Source organism: Salvia hispanica, chromosome 1 (genome assembly GCF_029641045.1).
Source record: "Salvia hispanica isolate PSC_SH4W2 chromosome 1, Shi_PSC_v1, whole genome shotgun sequence".
In the NCBI taxonomy this organism is placed as follows: Eukaryota; Viridiplantae; Streptophyta; class Magnoliopsida; order Lamiales; family Lamiaceae; genus Salvia; species Salvia hispanica.
In genome coordinates, this window is record NC_142692.1 from 68315149 (window position 1) to 68328142 (window position 12994).

General features: G+C 37.5%; 4 pseudogenes; 1 reads left to right on the forward strand and 3 right to left on the reverse strand.

Annotated features, from left to right (window-relative positions):
* Positions 1-871: 871 nt before the first annotated feature.
* On the reverse strand, positions 872-1885 carry LOC125220130 (vacuolar iron transporter homolog 4 pseudogene; annotated as a pseudogene).
* Positions 1886-3760: 1875 nt separating this feature from the next.
* Positions 3761-4552, forward strand: LOC125218219 (vacuolar iron transporter homolog 4 pseudogene; annotated as a pseudogene).
* Positions 4553-7237: 2685 nt separating this feature from the next.
* LOC125185154 (vacuolar iron transporter homolog 4 pseudogene) lies at positions 7238-8133 on the reverse strand (annotated as a pseudogene).
* A 2277-nt stretch (positions 8134-10410) lies between these two features.
* Positions 10411-11243, reverse strand: LOC125185350 (vacuolar iron transporter homolog 4 pseudogene; annotated as a pseudogene).
* Positions 11244-12994: the final 1751 nt, after the last annotated feature.

Here is a 12994-nt window from a genome sequence, read left to right on the forward strand (position 1 = left end):
ATACTAATGTAATAGTGTAGGAGTCTAACGTATTTATAAGCTCTATCTCGGGTTTCCTTTGTGATTCTTTCCCGAGAGATAGTAGGTCGAACCACCCTAGGGTCCTAGATATGAAAGGGGAACTTGTCAAAGTATCCACATGGCGGTTGAACTTTTAACGGAGGAGAAAATGCTTCGGTGGAGCTGAATGCAACCGCTTTTTCGCGGAGTGTGGGAATTTGAAGGTGTTGGCGGCGGAGACGCGGCGGCAAAGGAGTTGGGAGGTGGTGAAGTGGTAGCACTTCTATAAATGGTAAAACCCCTGAGACAAAACCCTTGATTTTTTTCCTTTTCTAGTCTACTTTCTTTCATTTTCTTGGTACTCCATCTCTTCTTTTTTTTTAGGTCACCCTTAATATTCTTTATTTGACGAAAATATAAAACATTATCGTTCTTTTAGGTTTCTATGTAAAAAATTATATTTAAATTATAAAAATAAAATAATATAGTTCATATTTTACTTTATACGGCGTATAATTTTAATGAGATGAATGAGTATATATAAATAAATTATTCATAATCTCATTGAATATTGAGAAAAATAAAACTTTTTTAGCATAATTTTAGTTTATATGCAAAATCAGGATTTAGTGAATGTTTGTTTATTTACGTGCAATTAGCTTTGTATATCAATTAGAGTTTGAGGTAAATATTTGTAAATAGTTTAATGGATAGTGGAACATTGCGACAAATAATCCTATCCAAAACCAAAAGTAAAAGATGCTACTATTAATTAGTTAAAAATGTGACCTAAAAACAATCAAGTCACTTAAATTAACTAATTCATGGCTCATGCATATATTGAGATTACAAGTTACAAATGACATTATAGTTCCCAATAAAGCTTAACATAAAATGCATTGGCTTAGGACATCCATTACAAAATAGAGTCAAATTCTTTTCCCAACAAAACAAAGCTTGCATGAACACTAGTCTTTTATGTTCATGCCAATGCACATTTTGTTGTTATCAACACTAGTACATAAAAATAACATCCCTCAAACCTAAATTCACTTAGGGTCGAGGGTTCGATTTACCACGACTACTGACACGTACGAGAAATCATTACTGATCCTCTTTATTTCACTTTCTTTAAAAAAAAGGGGAAAAAACATAAATCCACGCGCACGACCAATAGATCAGGGGTTTGACTCATCACATCTCAAATCCGCTCGACCCGAGCAACTTAGTGAGACCAAATGTGATACCCATGGCCATCCACCCACCCACCACCACCCTCACACAAGACCTCACCACCTTAGTCCTCCCGAGCACCGCCCCGACCCCTCCGAACCCCACCAGTCCCGCGGTGGTGGCCGCCACCACCACCCCCTGCCGGACCCTATGGTCCTCCACGAACGCAGCCGCGAGCAGCGGAAGCACGGCCCCCAGCGAGAACGCGATGGCCGAGGCCGCCGCGGCCTGCCAAGGGTTCGGAAGCGCCTCCCTCTCCGCCTCCTCACCGTTTCCGGCCATTGCCGCTTTCTCTCTCTTGATCTGAGCTTTCTCTATGTCCAGCTGAGTGTACACTGACACGAACTCGCCGATGGCCATGCTGCAAGCGCCGGCAAAGAGGCCGGCGAATCCGGCCAGGATTATGGCCCGGGCGTCGTGTTTTAGGGCTCCGACGCCCAGGATTAGGGAAGCGATGGTGACTAGGCCGTCGTTGGCCCCGAGCACCGCGGCTCGGAGCCACTGCGCCCTTTCGGAGAAGTTGATTTCTTCCTCCATTTGGGGGAGGTCTTTGGGGATTGAAATTGGGAGATGGTTTTGAGCAGCCATGGAATTAGGGTTTTTGGTTTGGGAGTAGAGATGGTTTGGATTGGGTGATGAGTTTGATACATTGGGAAAAGAGGAATTGAAGAGGTATTTATAGGGGAAATTAGACATTCATTAATTAGAGATGGCACTAACTCAAAAATGAAAGGAAAATAAAATAGGGATGACATTAGTGCAAGATTAGAGGAGGTGGATTAAAAAAATTAGGGTAGTGTAATTAGAATAAGCATTAGTTGTGATTAAATATATCCACTATTTTTAGGTTTATATAATGTTAATTGGTGGCGGAGCCAGGATTTTAAGGTTGAGGTTCACGAAGAAACACCAATGGTGTGGGCATCGCTAGAAGCAGTTACGACGTTGGCGGTAGGGTATTAACGAAAGATGGGTAATGGGAGAGAAAGAATTAGAGGATAAATGAGAAAAACTAGAGATGCGATGTCGAATATGGATAAAAGTAGTTGTCATTAAAAGAAGGGGAGATACTATTAAGCTAATTAAATTTATCTATATATGGAATTTTAGTCCAGTCACAAAAATTCCAATAGGCCTACAAACAAATTATTAGAATAATCTACTACTATTAAGCTAAATTTTGTGATGAATTGCTTTTATAATTTATTCCCATGAAAATACATGGATATATATTTGCATGCATTACAAAACTACTAGGTATACTAGTGATACTAGTATTGTAATATTGGTGTAACCTTTAAAGACCTATAAAATAGCAAAGCATGTCCACTAATGAGAATTATAGAATAGGAGGAGTGTGCTCTCCACACATTAGTGGGGAATTATGGCTTTAAAATATCGAAGGGAGTGTGCACTCCACACACTTATGTGTATTTTATTAATTTATAGGATGGTGCAGAAAGATGATTGGTTGATAAAAATTTGGATTCTTTCTTCCACTTAGTAAAGAGGCTTTGTGATTATTGTTTTATAAGTTAGGTCATTGAGAAAGAGATGTCTTAACAAATCAATTTGAGTTCGTCACATTGTGTAATAAATAAATTAATCAGTCCACATATATATTGCTATCAATTTGTCCCACGATTATAGCATCATGAGTGACACAGAGTTCAAGTTATAACTGGTCATGTTTCGTGTAGACACGATGGACATTATTGTTGAATTTTCTTCAAATAGTCGATCCAAATACGAAGAGATGAATCAATTAAAGTTACATGCTGTGATGCTGCCTAATTACTTAAATAACAAACCTTTATGGCTTTTGTCAAAGTGGAAAAAATGAATTTGAGTAAGTATATGCGCTTTGTGTGTGGAAGGCACACTTCCATAAATAATCTAATATGTATAGTTTAATTTGATATTGTGTGGAGAGCACACTCCCATCTTAATATGGACAAATATAAAGTTACTCAAGGTGTTGCATAGTATATACAATCACTATATACATAGATTAAGATATAAACTATGATATACTCCCTCCGTTCCAAGATAAGCGACTCACATTCCTTTTTGGGTCGTCCCCAGATAAATGAGCCATTTTCTTTTTTGGCATTCTCTCTCTTGCTTTTTCTCTCTACTTCATTAACTCTCTTACTTTATTCACTTTCAACTTTACTAACAAAACCTCATTTTCTTAAATCACGTACCAAAAAGTTTTGACTCATTTATCTTGGGACAGATGGAGTATAATTATGTTTTAATGAGGTAATTAAGTGGTTATTAAAAGTCATGACTATTTTATGTGTGATTGTCCCCATGCTAAACATTGGAACGAATCCGAACAGTATTTGTATGATTCAATCATGTCTAATCTATCAAACCGAACATCAGATATACATATATGGGCTTATATATGCCTAATTTTTTTGGCTTCAATTCTACAAAATGCATCTCTAAATTCTTGGATTTCTCCCATGCATGTTTGTTTTCTATACCACTTAACCTTACATCATTTGCTAATAGAATTAATCTCTATTTATATCTCTAAAGTGTTCCACCTCTATAAATATATTCCAATCATATTTTCCTAAGTCTCATCAATCAATGGCTAATAATATCCCAAACCACCTCCAAATCCTATACCTAACACAAAAAGCCATGACCAATCTCCCTCAAATCAAACAAGAAACCGACTACGCCGCCCGGGCGCAGTGGCTCCGAGCCGCCACGCTCGGAGCCAACGACGGCCTGGTCTCCATCTCATCCCTCATGGTGGGAATCGGAGCCACCAGAGCCGGCTCCAAAGCCACGATCCTCACGGGCTTTGCAGCCCTCTTCGCCGGCTCTTGCAGCATGGCCGCGGCCGAGTTCGTCTCCACAGAGACGGCTCGGACGAAGAGAGAGAGGAGAAGAAGATCGATTCCTAATTACCCTTTGCTTGCCGCCATGGCGTCGGCGCTTGCCTTCTTGATGGGAGGGATCGTGCCGCTGCTCGCGGCTGCGTTTGTGGATGACTCTAGGGTTGGGGCGGGGGTGGTGGCGGCCGCGGGGACGCTGGGGATGGCGGCCTTTGGCGGGGCCGGGGCGGCGCTTGGCGGGACGGGGGTGGTGGGTGGTTGTGGTAGGGTGGTGGTGGGAGGGTGGGTGGCCATGGGCATCACTTTTGGTCTCACTAAGTTGGTTGGGGATTGTGGTTTTGGTGGTGTGGTTAATAGTGTGGAATAGTTCTTTGCGATGTTCGGTTTGATCGATTAGATAAGATTTAGTCTTATGAATAATGAATGATAGTTAAAGTAGGTAGTAGAATTTATTGTGATTAGTCTTGATGGATTTTGACAAAATTAAGAGCATCTCCGGTGGCAATAGGCCAGCCACAGGCTAGCCACTCTCTCTCTGTCACGTCATCAGCACTAAAATTCCACCTACCACATCAGACCAATTCAACTACGGACAATTTTAGGACAAATTAATTGAATAATTGAATGTGTATATGTGCACATTTTTCTAGTATTATTTTATTGGGTGACTATTACTCCCTCCGTCCATGATTAAGAGTCTCATTTCAAAATGGCGCGGGTTTTAAGAAATGTTAAGAAAAGTGGATGGAAGAAAGTTAGTGGAATAGGAGTCTCACTTGTATGTATTAGTTTTACATGTTATGTGAGTGGAATGAGTTAGTGGAATGTGGGGTCTCTTTACCATTTATGGTAATTATGAACAGGGACTTTTATTCATGGACGGACAAAAATGAAAAAACGGGACTCTTATTTGTGGACGGAGGAAGTATTACGTAAGAGGATAGTTTGAAATTAGTCGATTTTTGCTCATGTTGAAAACGGTATGGTGAGGTTTGGGCTACATCAGGATTTTGGATTTAGCATAGTTTGCAATTTGCACAAAGTAAGTAGTTTTATGATTATGGGATATTTATGTGTGGATTTGAAATTAATTTGCAAATCAATTTATCAATACTTGCGCGGTTATTAATTGTATAAATTGATCTAAGATTTGGAATAGAAACAAAAAACATTGAAGAGTTGGGTGCTGAAAAAGAAAAATCAAATAGTAGGTTGGTCCAAAATAGCCAAAGCCCAATAGGACTAACCAGAAAATTTTCTCATTATTTAGTTTCAACTTCATTTACTATACTTTTAAAAAGTTATAATAAATCCTTTATACAATCTTCAAAAGTTATACTCGTCATTTTATTTCTTAGTTCCTTACTTCATAATTTGTTGATAGTTTTTGCCAGCGGACTTTGTCAATATATCAATTTTGTATATAACATTTGAAAAAATAATTATGAAGGTGTATAAGTTTCGATTTAATTTTATTTGAGCTACTTTTTCACTATTTCAAATTTTGTGGGGCGAAAATACCCTTAAGGCTCAAGCATCTGTGTTATCTTTGCCACGAAACTTTTCCCTGGTGCCGATGACAGTTCCGAAAATCGAATTTAATGTAGTTTTTTCAGCTCTAATTGGTCAACATTATTGGGGCCACTCGTCACATAACCCCACCTGAATCCGCCATTATTATGTCCAAATATCGCAAACAGCTCTAAATTTCTGATTTTTCGTCCACACCAAATACATGTGTTTGCGAAAATAGAAAATAACTACCTTACTAAATAGCATGAAAATAACCACCCTACTAACTAGCATGAGGCTTGTTTTAGAAGCGAAATCAAGTTAATTAACATGCCAAAAAAAACGTGAACGAGTGATATAATGTGTGACCAAGTATAGATAGCGTCTTGAAATTAAAATACAATGATTATATAGTTACGTATCAATTAAATAATCATGATGAAACAATCACCTAATAAGAAATAGGGTAAATTGCCTAAAAGGTCACAAACTTTGGGGAAAGTTTGGTTTTTCCCATAAATTATAAAAGTTGCGCCTAAAGTCACGAACTTTATCAGATCGTGCAAATTTCCCACTACCTAACCTGACGACATATTTCCGATATAAACTTATCCCACGTGGCATGCCGGAGGCGTGACTTGGCAAAATTTCTAAACTCATGTAATATAACCTCTTTTTGGCTGATTTCGAAATCGTGACCCCGATTCAATCGATGGAAAAACGTAATCAACAAGAGTGAAATCGTCGACAAACGGTTTAGGGATGAAATCGGCGACGTGTAAAGAAAATTCAATAAAAGAAGCATAAAACGACGTCGTTTTGTGCCCAATAAGAAATTTTGTCAAGTCACGCCTCCGGCATGCCACGTGGGATAAGTTTTTAACGGAAATATGTCGACGTCGTCAGGTCAGGTAGTGTGGGAAATTTGCACGATCCGATAAAGTTCGTGACTTTAGGCGCAACTTTTATAGTTTGTGGAAAAAACCAAACTTTTCCCAAAGTTTGTGACTTTTTAGGCAATTTACCCTAAGAAATATGGCAATTGGTTGTTTATCACCAACTTTGACCGAATTCAGAATTTTTCTAAAAACTTAAAACTTTGTCGTAAAATATCATGAACTTTGATATTGTAGATTTCCCACAAGCCTGAAAATCGAACTAGTGTGGCTTTATTAATCGACAACAATGGCAAAGTACAAACTCTCTTCCATCTTGAAACGTGATTCTCACTTTTATATACTATCTTCTCTCATAAAAATTAGTCACGTTTTCCGATCTTTGGTCGTCTATGAAAACTAGTCTCTATCCATCTATAATACTCTCAAACTATGTGAGAATCTCATGTTACACTAACAACATTTCAACAACCTTTTTTTTTTCCTATCTTTGTCTTATTTCACCAATTTTACATTAAAATATGTGTATCCACTATCTGAACTATTTTTATGGACGGGGGATAGTATTAGTTTTATAATAAATTTGAGTGAAATACTAAAATGAGTTAATGAATCATGACATTTATACTAAATTAAGGAGTTATCTAACATAAAACACTTTATCATATTTGTTTTACTTTATCTTCCTTATTAAATTATCCATAAAAATGTAAGATTCTATTAGCAAACAAACTAGAATGACAAAATAAAACTTCTATTATCGAATAAAGAAAAAGGGAGATTACATTATATCAATGTCTAAGCTTGCAAAACATAAATCCCACATAATAATAAATCATTATATTAAGTATTAACTCAAAAAAAAAACGCCAATTGGTCATAAGTTGAGTCATCAAGAACGTAAACTCCAGTTAATCAAATGCCACTAGTATAGCCAATCAACTTGGTAAGACCAAAAGTGATCCCCATCGCCACCCACCCCCCAACCAGCACCCTCATCGCCGCCCTCACCGGCGGCGCCCTCCCGAGCGCCGCCGCCGCCCACCCAAACCCTATTAGCGCCACGCTCACGGCTGCCACCACCGCCCCGAGCCTCACACGGTAGTCCCGGGCGAACGCGGCAGCGAGCAGAGGAACCCCCGCCCCCACCGTGAAGGCCGCCGCCGAAGCCCCCGCCGCCTGCACCGGGCTCGGCAGGTTCCTCTCCTCGCGGCCCCTTTTCTCTCTCTTCATTTGAGCCACCTCGATGTCGAGCTGAGAGTAGACGGAGACGAACTCTCCGATGGCCATGCTGCAGGCTCCAGCCACCAAGCCGGCGGCGCCGGTGAGGAGCATCGTCTTGGCGTCGCGCCGGACCGCTCCGATACCCATCATCAGCGAGGCCGTGGAGAGGAGGCCGTCGTTGGCGCCCAAGACGGCCGCGCGGAGCCATTGTGCTCTCTTTGAGTAGTCTTCGGCCTCAACTAGGGCTTCTTCATTTTGCCCTAACTCGATTTCGATGTTTTTGTTGGACATGGTTTTTTTGTTGTTGTCGATTTGTGGCTTCTCCATTGGGAATTGTTTGAAATGAAGAGAGGAAATGTGTGTGTATATATAGAGTTGTTCTTGATGTGGAAATGATTTTTGTAAGGTTGGAGTGTAGAGGGCACACGCTATTGCCTTTTTATAGAATTTAAATTAATAAGCTTTTATGAAATTGTGGGAATGGTACATATTCTGCAATGGTGTGTACACATCTCATAAAGCTGGACATAGTGAAGAAGGTCGTCGTTAGTGTTGGCATGCAAAGGTGGTGCATTGGCAATCTTCGGTAATGGATTGCGGAAGAAGACGTGGCGTCGACGACATCTTCAAATCGCAAATCGATAAGATTGATCAATCGATCCCAACTCCACCTAGATCTGCTATTGATACACCGGAGTTTGATTTCACTTATGTATCATAAGTAAAAGCATTGTTCAATTAACTATATCTGACATGTAAATGATAGGTACTAGTTATCATAAAAACTACGTTTTCTTGTAAAAATGTGAGAATATTGCACTGAACAAAAATGTGAGAATATTGCACTAAAAATGTGAGAATTTTGCACTGAACAAAAATTAGTCAGGGTTCAAATGAATTCATTAGAGATTAATTCAAATATTGCATTTAACTACCAAGGATATGCATTTACTGTAAATTTTTGCAATCGATATTGATTGAAATGATATTGATTCTCGGTATAATTAAGTGTCCATTTCTCATTTAAATTATCTTCCTAGCTAAGTGATATATTTTGTGAAAGTGAAGAAAATATATGGAAAAAAGGACAATAAATTATCTCATAGGTGCTTTTGGGCTGGCTGAGAAAATACATATTGTCAAGGAATCGATTCTTTCACACTATAAGTCTATATGTTACTTCATTAATAAGCTTTTTCCTATGTTAAAAACACCAAGAAAAGAATAAAAGTGGAATATTGTTGTTCACATAGGCCCTTCACCACTTTAACTCCAACACTTTACACTTAACACTAACCAACTTTATATTTGTAGTTTTTGACTTTATACATATGCAAAGTCGGCACATAAATAAACTATGGTTTACAATGACACAGTGAACTTTTTTTATATTTTCCCATGTTTATGTATCATGAGATGTGTGGATCTTAGGCAAAATATTTAAGAACAAATGTTTGATATGTGTGGATATTCTAATGATCAAGTTGATGTTTAGCCATGAGCTCAAATTTTCAACATGGGTTCATTTTTGTGTCGCACTTCATGTATCACTTTCACGGAAAGTTTGTTAAAAAAATTGGTGGAAAATGGGCTGGCAAATCGTGCGGATTGGGTCGTTATCGGATCAACTCAATATCGACTCAATCTTATCGGGTCGCAACCCAATCCAACTGAAAACATCGTGATCTTATCGGGTTCAACCCAAACAGATTCGTGTCGGATTCGTGCTGATTTTGGGTCATCCAAAAATAAAATCAGTCATCTTTTAACGATAGTAAGTTACTACACAATATAAACGCTATAGTTTGTTGAAAAAGTTGGTGGAATGGGTCGCTATCGGGTCAACCCAATATCGACCCAATCTTATCAGGTCCCAACCCAATCCAACCTGAAATCATCGTGTTCTTATCGGATTCAACCCAAACGAATTCGTGTCGGATTCGTGCGGATTTCGTGTCATCCAAAAAAATATCGGTCGTGTCGGATTCGTGCGAATTTCGTCTCATCCAAAAAAATATTAGTTATCTTTTAACGATAGTAAGTTACTACACAATATAAACGCTATAGTTTGTTCGGGTCCCAGCGCAATCCAACCTGAAATTATCGTGTTCTTATCGGATTCAACCCAAACAGATTCGTGTTGGATTCGTGTGGATTTCGTGTCATCTAAAAAAATATCGGACGTGTCGGATTCGTGTGGATTTCGTGTCATCCAAAAAAATAGCGGTCATCTTTTAACTATAGTAAGTTACTACACAATATAAACGATATACGATAACGTCTGACGTATGATATTATATACTCCCTTCATCCCTGAAAATTTGTTACCTATTTCATTTTTCGTCCGTCCTTAAAAATTTGTCACCTTTCACTTTTACCATTTTTGGTAATGGACCATACATTCCACTAACTCATTCTCACTCTCATTTTATTTTAAAACTAATATATAAAAGTAGGACCAACATGCCTCTAACTTTTTCAACTCACTTTCTGTTACATTTCTTAAAACACGTGTCGGGTCAAATGGTGATGAATTTTGGGGGACGGATGGAGTAATTAAAATTTGATATTACAAAATTAAATAATTAATTTAAATAACTTTTAAATCCAAATAATAAAATTAAAGTATATTAAAATTAAATCTAACTAAAAAATGTGATGAGATTCTTTTAGCAAATAAACTAGAATGACAAAATAAAACTTCTATTATCGAATAAAGAAAAAGGGAGATTACATTATATCAATGTCTAAACTTGCAAAACATAAATCCCACATAACAATAAATCATTATATTAAGTTATTAACTCAAAAAAAACACCAATAGGTCATAAGTTCGAGTCATCATAAACTTACTACTGTAACCAATCAACTTGGTAAGACCAAAAGTGATCCCCATCGCCACCCACCCCCCAAACAGCACCCTCAGCGCTGCCCTCACCAGCGGCGCCCTCCCGAGGGTCGCACTAGCCCACCCAAACCCTAAAAGCGCCACGCTCACGGCCGCCACCACCGCCCCGAGCCTCACACGGTAGTCCCGGGCGAACGCGGCCGCGAGCAGAGGAACCCCCACCCCCACCGTGAAGGCCGCCGCCTGCACCGGGCTCGAAAGGCTCCTCTCCTCGCGGCCCCTTTTCTCCCTCTCCATCTGAGCCACCTCGATGTCGAGCTGAGAGTAGACGGAGACGAACTCTCCCATGGCCATGCTGCAGGCTCCGGCCACCAAGCTAGCGGCGCCGGTGAGGAGCATCGTCTTGGCGTCGCGACGGACTGCTCCGATCTCCATCATCAGCGAGGCGGTGGAGAGGAGGCCGTCGTTGGCGCCCAAGACGGCCGCGCGGAGCCATTTTTCTCTCTTTGAGTAGTCTTCGGCCTCAACTAGGGCTTCTTCATTTTGCCCTAATTCGATTTCGATGTTTTTGTTGGACATGTTTTTTTTTTTTTGTCGATTTGTGGCTTCTCCATTGGGAATTGTTTGAAATGAAGAGTGGAAATGTGTGTGTATATATAGAGTTGTTCTTGATGTGGAAATGATTTTTGTAAGGTTGGAGTGTGGAGGGCACACGCTATTGCCTTTTTATAGAATTTAAATTAATAAGCTTTTATGAAATTGTGGGAATGGTACATATTCTGCAATGGTATGTATAGAACCCATAAAGCTGGACATAGTGAAGAAGGTAGTATAAAGTAACTGTAAAATTAGTTATCATAAAAACTACGTTTTTTTGTAAAAATGTGAGAATATTGCACTGAACGTATAAAGTAACTGTAAAAGTAGTTATCATAAAAACTATGTTTTCTCGTAAAAATGCAAGAATATTGCACTAAACGTATAAAGTAACTGTAAAATTAGTTATCATAAAAACTACGATTTCTTGTAAAAATGTGAGAATATTGCACTTAACGTATAAAGTAATTGTAAAATTAGTTATCATAAAAACTACGTTTTCTTGTAAAAATGTGAGAATATTGCACTAAACGTATAAAGTAACTGTAAAATTAGTTATCATAAAAACTACGTTTTCTTGTAAAAATGTGAGAATATTGCACTGAACGTATAAAGTAACTGTAAAATTAGTTATCATAAAAACTATGTTTTCTCGTAAAAATGCAAGAATATTGCACTAAACGTATAAAGTAACTGTAAAATTAGTTATCATAAAAACTATGATTTCTTGTAAAAATGTGAGAATATTGCACTTAACGTATAAAGTAATTGTAAAATTAGTTATCATAAAAACTACGTTTTCTTGTAAAAATGTGAGAATATTGCACTAAACGTATAAAGTCACTGTAAAATTAGTTATCATAAAAACTACGTTTTCTTGTAAAAATGCGAGAATATTGCACTAAACGTATAAAGTAACTGTAAAATTAGTTATCATAAAAACTACGTTTTCTTGTAAAAATGTGAGAATATTGCACTGAACGTATAAAGTGACTGTAAAATTAGTTATCATAAAAACTACGTTTTCTTGTAAAAATGTGAGAATATTGCACTGAACGTATAAAGTAAATGTAAAATTAGTTATCATAAAAACTACGTTTTCTTGTAAAAATGTGAGAATATTGCACTTAACGTATAAAGTAATTGTAAAATTAGTTATCTTAAAAACTACGTTTTCTTGTAAAAATGTGAGAATATTGCACTTAACGTATAAAGTAATTGTTAAATTAGTTATCATAAAAACTACGTTTTCTTGTAAAAATGTGAGAATATTGCACTAAACGTATAAAGTAACTGTAAAATTAGTTATCATAAAAACTACGTTTTCTTGTAAAAATGTGAGAATATTGCACTGAACGTATAAAGTAACTGTAAAATTAGTTATCATAAAAACTATGTTTTCTCGTAAAAATGCAAGAATATTGCACTAAACGTATAAAGTAACTGTAAAATTAGTTATCATAAAAACTATGATTTCTTGTAAAAATGTGAGAATATTGCACTTAACGTATAAAGTAAATGTAAAATTAGTTATCATAAAAACTACGTTTTCTTGTAAAAATGTGAGAATATTGCACTAAACGTATAAAGTCACTGTAAAATTAGTTATCATAAAAACTACGTTTTCTTGTAAAAATGCGAGAATATTGCACTAAACGTATAAAGTAACTGTAAAATTAGTTATCATAAGAACTACGTTTTCTTGTAAAAATGTGAGAATATTGCACTGAACGTATAAAGTGACTGTAAAATTAGTTATCATAAAAACTACGTTTTCTTGTAAAAATGTGAGAATATTGCACTGAACGTATAAAGTGAATGTAAAA